The sequence below is a fragment of the Zingiber officinale genome, chromosome 5B (assembly GCF_018446385.1).
Source record: "Zingiber officinale cultivar Zhangliang chromosome 5B, Zo_v1.1, whole genome shotgun sequence".
NCBI lineage: Eukaryota > Viridiplantae > Streptophyta > Magnoliopsida > Zingiberales > Zingiberaceae > Zingiber > Zingiber officinale.
Window position 1 is genome coordinate 124,480,808 of NC_055995.1, and position 10,775 is coordinate 124,491,582.

Genomic DNA, 10,775 nt, shown 5'->3' on the forward strand with positions numbered 1-10,775 from the left:
CCACTTATCGGCCAGGCAGAGAAGCCCCCAGCTATGGCGAATGCGAGGATCTACTCACTCACCAGAGAGGACGTAGCCAATGCCTCGACAGTTGTCACAGGTCAGATTAACATTTTTCAGTATAGTGCTACTGTTCTATTTGATACTGGGGCAACCCATTCATATATAGCCAGGGTGTTCTCCGAAAAATTAGAAATACCCTCAGAGGTACTCAGTGGTTAGTTTTTGACGGCACTACCTTCAGGAGAGATCATGGCATCCACGCACTGGCTCAGAGCAGTGCCGGTCATTATAGCAGACAGGAAACTCTTTTGCGATCTGATCATGCTGGAAATGACTGACTACGACGTCATCCTTGGAATGGACTTTCTGATCAAATACGGTGCTTCCATAGAGTGCCGTAAACAGAAGGTCGTATTCCAACCTGAAGCAGAAGCACAGTTCGAGTACATCGGAGAACCGAAGAGAAAAGCTAGAAAATTTCTCTCAGCTATGAAGGCACAGAAGTTGATGGATTCGGGTTGTACGGGGTACCTAGCACATGTAGTCAATACCAGGCACCAGTAGTCTTCCCTGAGGAGTTACCAGGCCTAGCACCAGTCAGGGAGATTGAATTTGAGATAGAGCTCTTCCCCAGCACCAATCCTATTTCTAAAGCGCCATATCGCATGGCTCCAGCAGAACTGAAGGAACTTCAGGAGCAACTACAGGAGCTGCTTGACAAGGGCTTCATACACCCTAGTCACTCACCATGGGGAGCGCCTGTGTTGTTCGTGAAGAAGAAGGATGGAAGCATGCGACTGTGTATAGACTATAGAGCACTGAATCAGGTCACGATCAAGAACAGGTATCCTCTTCCCAGAATAGATGACCTGTTCGACCAGTTAAAGGGAGCAGCAGTGTTCTCTAAGATTGACCTCAGATCAGGATATCACCAAGTCAGAGTCAAGGAGGGTGATATACCCAAGACAACATTCAGAACCAGATACGGACACTACGAGTTCGTAGTCATGCCCTTTGGCGTGACCAATGCTCCAGCTACATTCATGGATCTCATGAACAGAGTATTCAGGGAGTATTTAGATAAGTTTGTTATTGTGTTTATCGATGACATTCTTATCTACTCAGGAACTCAGGAAGAACATGCAGAGCACCTGAAGACAGTACTACAGACACTTCAGCAGAACCAGCTATATGCCAAGTTCACGAAATGTGAATTTTGGCTAGATCAGGTGTCCTTCCTGGGTCACATCATCTCCAAGGATGGTATTATGGTAGATCCCAGCAAGATAGAAGCAGTAAGTAACTGGAAGAGACCTAAGAACGCCAGCGAAATCAGGAGCTTTCTGGGATTAGCAGGATATTACAGAAAGTTTGTAGAGGACTTCTCCAGGGTAGCCTCCCCACTGACAGCTCTTACCAGAAAGAACAGGAAATTTCAGTGGACAGAGGACTGTGAGAACAGCTTCAGCGAGCTAAAAAGGAGATTGACCAGTGCTCCCATTTTGGCTCTACCAGACAACACCAGCAGCTTTGACATCTATAGTGATGCCTCTAAGTTGGGACTAGGAGCAGTGCTGATGCAAAATGGCAAGGTGATCGCCTATGCCTCCAGACAACTCAAGGATTATGAGAAGAATTACCCTACTCATGACCTTGAGCTTGCAGCAGTAGTGTTCGCTCTCAAAATTTGGAGACATTACTTATACGGAGCTCAGAGTGTATACAGATCATCAGAGTTTGAAGTACTTCTTCACTCAGAAGGATCTGAATATGCGACAGCGCAGATGGCTTGAGCTGGTCAAAGACTACGATATAGACATCCTCTACCATCCAGGGAAAGCCAATAAGGTAGCCGACGCACTTAGCAGAAAATCCAGTGCTACCTTATTATCTCTTACAGCCATGTCACCGCCCCTACAGAAGGAGATCGTAGATTTCGGTCTTGAACTCATCGTGGGACAGCTCTCTACTATGACCTTAGAGTCTACCTTGCTTGGTGATATTCAGTCAGCTCAGGAGCAGGACCCTGGAATTCAGAAAATCAAGCAAGGGCTAGCAGAATCAGAAAGTAGAGAATTCAGAGTGTCCGATAGCGGGGTGTTGTATTTCGGTGACACACTGTGTTCCCGATTAGGAGGAGCTACGGAGATGGATTTTAGATGAGGCTCACAAGACTCCTACGATGCATCCAGTTCCACTAAAATGTATCAAGACCGAAGAAACATTTTTGGTGGCTGAATGAAGCGAGACATCGCCAGATATGTTAGCACCGCCTCACCGCCGAGGGTCAAGGCGAACATCAACGACTGGGGAGTTCTATCTGATTCCAGTGGAAGTGGGAGGATATCTCTATGGATTTCATAGTGGGAATGCCCGAACCATGAATAGTTTTGACGCCATCCGGGTAATAGTCGACAGGTTGACTAAATCAGCTCACTTCTTAGCTATCAAGATATCCTACTCCATGGAGAAGTTAGCTCAGTTGTATCTTCAGGAGATTGTCGACTTCATGGAGTCCCACGAACCATCATTTCGGACAAAGACATCACACTTCAGGAGTGTGTACAGTCAGCACTGGGCACTAAGTTAAAGTTCAAGACAACATTCCATCCTGATGGTCGACGGAGAGAGTAAACCGTACTCAAGATATGCTCGAGCGTGCCCTAGACTTCAAGGAAGTTGGTGCAAATATCCGAGCTTACAGAATTTGCATACAACAACTATCGTGCCACTATCGGCATGGCACCACGAGGCTCTCTATGGGCGGAGGTGTAGATCTCAATCTGGTATGAGAGTGGTGAGCAGAAAGAACTAGAACTTCAGATAGATCTAGTAGCAGATACCACAGCAGCCATCCAGCAGATCCGCCAGAGGATAGAAACAGCTCAGAACCGCCAGACCATTAGAGTTTTCAGTTGGGGACACAGTGTTCCTCAGAGTAGCTCCCATGAAGGGAGTGATGCGTTTTGGGAAGAGGGGCAAGCTTAGTCCCAGATATGTGGGACCATACCTTATCAGCAGAAGAGTGGGAAAGGTAGCATATGAGCTAGAGCTACCCCAGGAAATGTCAGCTATCCACAACGTATTTCATGTTTCTATGCTGAAGAAGCATACCCCAGATGCCACCGAGGTGATTGAGCCCCAGTCGGTACAGATCCGCGAGGACCTCAGCTATGATAGTCGGCCTATTCAGATAATAGACCGAGCAGTTAAGAAATTGCGGAACAAGGAAGTACCATTAGTTAAAGTCATTTGACACAGTCACACAGCAGAAGAGGCAACTTGGGAGACAGAAGTCAGCATGAGACAGAAGTGTTGGATCGAGACGTGCTAGAGGGGGGGGGGGGTGAATAGCACTCGTGGCTAAATTGTTTTTCGATTATCGGAAACGTAAGAATTATCGGAGTAATTAAGCAGCGGAATAAAACAAAACAAACACATAGAGACAGGAGGATTTTTACTTCGTTCGGAGCCTTGATCGACTCCTACTCGAAGGCCCGCGATCCTTGATCGCTTCCGGTGGGTAACAACTATAAGATCGATAAAATGATTACAAGATGAAGTACAAGTAACTGGAAAAACTAGTTATACCGACGACAACAGTAGAATTTTGAAGCTTCGGGTCGTCGGAGACTTGTTGCAGCACTTCCGGGCGTCTTTCGGAGCAGCACGTTGAAGAGAGAAGACTTGGAATTCGTTGTTCTGGTGCTGCTGCTCGAGACCCCTTATAAAGGGTGTTCAAGGCGCCTTGACGCCCTTCAAGGCGCCTTAAACATGCCGAGTCACCCGCGGAGATCAGCACAGACTTGGTCGAACTTCATCCAGTTCAAGGCGCCTTCAGCAGACCCAAGGCGCCTTCAACCTTCATCTAAGGCGCCTCCAACCTTCTGCGCTGGCTTTTCCTGGTTCGCACCCGAGGCGCCTCCAAGCTCCATGGAGGCGCCTCGGACACTGTTCATCCGAGTTGTAACTTGCTCCTTTGTTCCTGCAAAATGTGTTAGTCCCAAACACATACCCTGCAAAACAAAGTTATCACAGAAACATAATGAATGATAATAATAAAGGTTTTGACAGCATTCGAACTGTCCGGGTCTGACTTCAGGTTTCCAACCGGAAACCCTAGGTCGACCCGACGCCTATTGTTCCCTCTACGGGGAACGCGTCCTCACCTACTCCACTCAGGAGATTTACCTGTTGCTAGTCCGGTCCTCCAGACCAACTGGACTTTCCGCCTAGGGTTACCGCCCCCTAGGACCTAAGGTTGCCGCCCCTTAGGGTTTTCCTCCACCTAGGGTTACCGCCCCCTAGGACCTAAGGTTGCCCCCCCTTAGGATTTTCCTTCACCTAGGGTTACCACCCCCTAGGACCTAAGGTTACCCCCCCTTAGGATTTTCCCTTGCCTAACCGCAGTTAGGACTTTCCTGAAACCTTATTTAACCACGTTAGATAACAAGGAGTCTTAACTTTGAATCCCTTTGCCATTATCAAAACTGAGGTTCGATCGTCGGATGCTTACTGCACCAACAATCTCCCCCTTTTTGATTATGGCAACCGAAATTCAAAGTTAAGTAAAAATGCAATAAAGATACGCATAAATAAGCACAGGCATAAAGCATAGGCACATTCACAAATTCACAATAAAATTTTTGTTTTAATTTATAATATTCTTTGAATTTCTTCCTATTCTCCCCCTTTGCCATATATCAAAATACCCAAGAGAGTGAAGAAAATCTGGGCCTTAGCTTAACTTTCAAAGATAATTTTTAATCTTATCTTCCAATCTTTTAATTTACTTTTGATAAACACTTAGTTTTTCTTGTAAGACTTTTAGATAGGTGAAATCATAATTTTGAATGCAAAATTCTTCCTTTAGTTTGAGAGATACTCTTAGCTGAGATAAAGTTATTTTGTCTTTAAACAAATTTTTGTACTTAGCTAAATCTCTTTTTTTTTGTTTTAAACACTTTAAAAAGTACTTAGCTAAAAAATAGTTAGCTATATTTGAAAATACTTAGCTATGTTTTCAGCATAAAAATGATTGCGTTGAGAAAATATCTTGCCAAGTAGCTAAGTTTAGAAAATAATTTAACTAAGTTTAGTTAGAGAAAACTTAATTAAGTACTCAGCTTTGAAAACATTTAGCTTATAGAGGAGTTATAATTTAAAAGTCAGGTCATAAATAATTTTAATTTTAAAGCTAAGTTAAAAATAGCTTGAATTTTTGAAGATATGCCAAAAATAGTTTTTAATTTTAAGGTCAAGTCAAAATTTTTAAAGAAAAACTAATTTTAAAACCGACTCAAAATCACTCCCCCTTAATTAATGCCTTAATAAATTTTTGAGTTCAGGAGTTCAAGTATGAGGTTAATTATATTTTAAGTTTTCCAGATTGTTTTGTTCAGGTATCAGAGCCCTAAAGTATGAGCATGCTCAAACTTCAAATCTCCATTTCCTTCAAGGCTAATTCCATATTCTTGTAAGTCTAGTAAATTTCGGGGAGCAAGATTTTCAACTTAGTTTTTAAGTATTTTTCAAAGGTTTTTGAATAAATTTTTCAAGGATTTTTCAAAGGTTTTTGAACTATTTTTCAAAGGATTTTGAAATAAGTTTTTCAAATATTTTTAAAAGGATTTTGAAATAAGTTTTTCAAATATTTTCAAAAGATTTTTAAATAAATTTTGAAATTAATTTTGAAAATATTTTTTAAACAATTAATCTTGAAAAGATTTTTTAAACATTTTTGAAATTAATTTTGAAAATATTTTTTAAACAATTAATTTTGAAAAGATTTTTTAAACAATTTTGAAATTAATTTTGAAAAGATTTTTTAAACAATTTTGAAATTAATTTTGAAAAGATTTTTTTAACAATTAATTTTGAAAAGATTTTTTTTTTTAAAACAATTTTGAAATTAATTTTGAAAAGATTTTTTAAACAATTTTGAAATTGATTTTGAAAAGATTTTTAAAAGCATTTTTTAAATAATTTTGAAAAAGATTTTGAAAAGATTTTTAAATAATTTTGAAAAAGATTTTGAAAAGATTTTTAAATAATTTTGAAATTAATTTTGAAAATATTTTTTTTTTTAAACAATTTTGAAAAGATTTTTTAAAAAATTTTGAAATTATTTTTGAAAAGATTTTTTAAACAATTTTGAAATTAATTTTGAAAAGATTTTTTTAACAATTAATTTTGAAAAGATTTTTTTTTTTTAAACAATTTTGAAATTAATTTTGAAAAGATTTTTTAAACAATTTTGAAATTAATTTTGAAATTGATTTTGAAAAAATTTTTAAAAGAATTTTTTAAATAATTTTGAAAAAGATTTTGAAAAGATTTTTAAATAATTTTGAAATTAATTTTGAAAATATTTTTTAAACAATTTTAAAATTAATTTGAAAAGATTTTTTTAACAATTAATTTTGAAAAGATTTTTTTTTTTAAACAATTTTGAAATTAATTTAGAAAAGATTTTTTAAACAATTTTGAAAAGATTTTTTTAACAATTAATTTTGAAAAGATTTTTTTTTTAAAACAATTTTGAAATTAATTTTGAAAAGATTTTTTAAACAATTTTGAAATTAATTTTAAAATTGATTTTGAAAAGATTTTTAAAAGAATTTTTTAAATAATTTTGAAAAAGATTTTGAAAAGATTTTTAAATAATTTTGAAAAAGATTTTGAAAAGATTTTTAAATAATTTTGAAATTAATTTTGGAAATATTTTTTAAATAATTTTAAAATTAATTTGAAAAGATTTTTTTAACAATTAATTTTGAAAAGAATTTTTTTTTTTTAAACAATTTTGAAATTAATTTTGAAAAGATTTTTTAAACAATTTTGAAATTAATTTTGAAATTGATTTTGAAAAGATTTTTAAAATAATTTTTTAAATAATTTTGAAAAAGATTTTGAAAAGATTTTTAAATAATTTTGAAAAAGATTTTGAAAAGATTTTTAAATAATTTTGAAATTATTTTTTTTTTTTAAACAATTTTGAAATTAATTTTGAAATTGATTTTGAAAAGATTTTTAAAAGAATTTTTTTAAATAATTTTGAAAAAGATTTTGAAAAGATTTTTGAAAAAGATTTTGAAAAGATTTTTAAATAATTTTGAAATTAATTTTGAAAAGATTTTTTAAACAATTTTGAAATTAATTTTGAAAAGATTTTTTTTAAACAATTTTGAAAATATTTTTTAAACAATTAATTTTGAAAAGATTTTTTAAACAATTTTGAAATTAATTTTGAAAAGATTTTTTAAACAATTTTGAAATTAATTTTGAAATTGATTTTGAAAAGTTTTTTAAAAGAATTTTCAAAATGAAAAAGATTTTGAAAAGATTTTTTAAATAATTTTCAAATCAATTTTGAAAAGGTTTTTAAATTTTTTTCAAATCAATTTTAATTTCTTAGTCATCTCACCCGATCTAAATTTTCAATCAGGGAACTCTATAATTGTTGTGAGATGAATTGAGGTTCAATTTAAGGGTTTGGTTTAACTTTGTGTTAGATTCAGGTTTAGCTTTGGGTTCAACAAATAAGCATTATTTGGATAAACTTCTGGGCTATGGTGAGTCACAAGGAACTCATTAAAGTAACCATGCCTTCAAGGTTTTCCAAATAGTCCTACCCATTGAACTTAATACTAAACTTTGGTCTAACTAGTTAGGATCCAATTAAGGGTAGCTTCGGTCAGTTCCACTTGGCCAAATGCACCAGGTCGAAGCCATATCTTCCTAGACATGCGATGCCCAAGCTTCCCTAACGTATTATCATCCAAAAACTTCACCAGTACCGTTGGTTAAGTTAAACTTAACCCATTTTAATCTAACCTTAATTACCCTGCCGGGTAATCTACTCTTATTTACCCTTATCGGGTGGATTAATTTCGGAGGTGTCAGCTATTCTGGAGCCTCCTCCTATGTTATTGATTTACGTTTTATTAAGTTAAATAAATAAAAGGTACTTGATTATAACTTGGTTTGTACTGTTTAAGTTTTACTTTAGACTTATAACCCAAGTCTAGATTTCGTGATTTGACTAAATTATTAACAATCTTCTCTAATTTATCAATTTTATCTTTTAAAATATTATTTTGTATTTCTACTTTTCTAAGAGTTAATTTATTATTTTTCTTTGAATTAATTTTGTTCATTACATTATTAGCATGCATATCTAATTTTGAAGAGAAATCTATACTAGAGCAAGCAGGATTAGTTAAGCTAGTGCGATCATGTGTTGCAAAAACTGGATTTTCATATAATGTAAATGTACTAACCTTGATTTCTCCCTCTGGATTCTTGGGTCTTCTTTCTGGGCATTGTCTTTTGCAGTGACCCATTAGTTTGCATTTGGAGCATTTGATGTATTTCTTCCCTCTCCTGATCATTTTCTCCTTCTCCTCCGATTGTGCTGGTCGAGTGGGGCATTCGTTTCTATAGTGCCCTCTCTCCCTACACTTAAAACAGATTATGAGAGATTTACAATTTGAATTTACAATTTTACCTTTTAGATCCGTGATAGGATCCTCCCCCTTGACTGTTGCCATTTCAAATTCTGACTCAGATTCAGATATCTCGTCTTTGGCCATCAGTGCTATGATATTGATTTGCTCTGATTCTTCAGAGTCTGGTTCGAAGGTTGACTCTGAGGATTCAATTTCAAATTCGGACTCAGGTTCTATTCGATCTTCTAACTCTGAAGGGATCTCATAAAGCTTGTGCACTTTCTCCCAAAGCTCCTTAGCATTGTTGAACTTTCCAACTCGATCAAGATATGAATTTGTTAGTCCGCATAGGAGAATGTAAGTTGCTTTTGCATTTGCCTCGAATGTCCTTATTGTTTGTGCATCCCACTTGTCACAGGTGATGAGGTCACCTTCTTTGGTGGGGAGAGTGAATCCAATATGTACTATGGTCCATATTTCTGCTTCGGTCTTTAATTGATGCTCCACCTGGTCTTTCCAGTATCTGAAGTTCTCGTCAGACAGTAGTGGTAGGCATGTGGAGTTGTACCCATCTTCGTATGCCATTAGAAGGAATCTCGCAAAATAAACACAATAAAACTTGTTCCAAGACTTGGACTTGGATTAGTAGTGCGGGAGAGAAATAAAAATAGTAATTCAGGAATTTCGAGAGAAAATAATAAAATATTATTAAAATATTATAAAAAATATTACTACAAATTTTTTAAAACACGATATTTCACTAATTCCAATCAATGGTAAAAAGATGAAAGTGGATTTTTTGAAAACAGTTTTGGAGGAAAAAAAAAATGAAAGGCGTAAGGTTATATTTTCAACCTATACACACGACAAAGCCACAAAAAAAGCTTGAATGGTGGTTGCACCAGTTCAAAGCGACCCCGCTCTGATACCAATTGTTGGATCGAGACGTGCTAGAGGGGGGGGGGGTGAATAGCACTCGTGGCTAAATCATTTTTCGATTATCGGAAACGTAAGAATTATCGGAGTAATTAAGCAGCGGAATAAAACAAAACAAACACATAGAGACAGGAGGATTTTTACTTCGTTCGGAGCCTTGATCGACTCCTACTCGAAGGCCCGCGATCCTTGATCGCTTTCGGTGGGCAACAACTATAAGCTCGATAAAATGATTACAAGATGAAGTACAAGTAACTGGAAAAACTAGTTATACCGACGACAACAGTAGAATTTTGAAGCTTCGGGTCGTCGGAGACTTGTTGCAGCACTTCCGGGCGTCTTTCGGAGCAGCACGTTGAAGAGAGAAGACTTGGAATTCGTTGTTCTGGTGCTGCTGCTCGAGACCCCTTATAAAGGGTGTTCAAGGCGCCTTGAAGCCCTTCAAGGCACCTTAAACATGCCGAGTCACCCGCGGAGATCAGCACAGACTTGGTCGAACTTCATCCAGTTCAAGGCGCCTTCAGCCTACCCAAGGCGCCTTCAACCTTCGACCCAAGGCGCCTTGAACTTCATCTAAGGCGCCTCCAACCTTGAGGGTTTCCGAGGCGCCCCCAAGCTCCATGGAGGCGCCTGAGACACATCCGAGTTGTAACTTGCTCCTTTGTTCCCGCAAAATGTATTAGTCCCAAACACATACCCTGAAAAAGTTATCACAAAAACATAATGAATGATAATAATAAAGGTTTTGACAACATTCGAACTGCTGACTTCGGGTTTCCAACCGAAACCCTAGGTCGACCCGACGCTTGTCGTTCCGGGGAACGCGTCCTCACCTACTCCACTCAGGAGATTTACCTGTTGCTAGTCCGGTCCTCCAGAACGACTGGACTTTCCGCCTAGGGTTACCACCCCCTAGGACCTAGGGTTACCGCCCCTAGGGTTTTTCTCCACCTAGGGTTACCGCCCCCTAGGACCTAAGGTTGCCGCCCCTTAGGGTTTTCCTCCACCTAGGGTTACCGCCCCCTAGGACCTAAGGTTGCCCCCCTTTAGGATTTTCCTTCACCTAGGGTTACCACCCCCTAGGACCTAAGGTTACCCCCCCTTAGGATTTTCCCTTGCCTAACCGCAGTTAGGACTTTCCTGAAACCTTATTTAACCACGTTAGATAACAAGGAGTCTTAACTTTGAATCCCTTTGCCATTATCAAAACTGAGGTTCGATCGTCGGATGCTTACTGCACCAACAAGAAGTACCCAGAATTGTTCTAAGTTCGAGGACGAACTTTTTATAAGGTATGGGGGATTGTAACGCCCGAAAATTCTCAAACTTGCATTAGAATTATTCTATGATTTTTCTGGAATTTTTAGGTATTTTTCCGGAATTTTC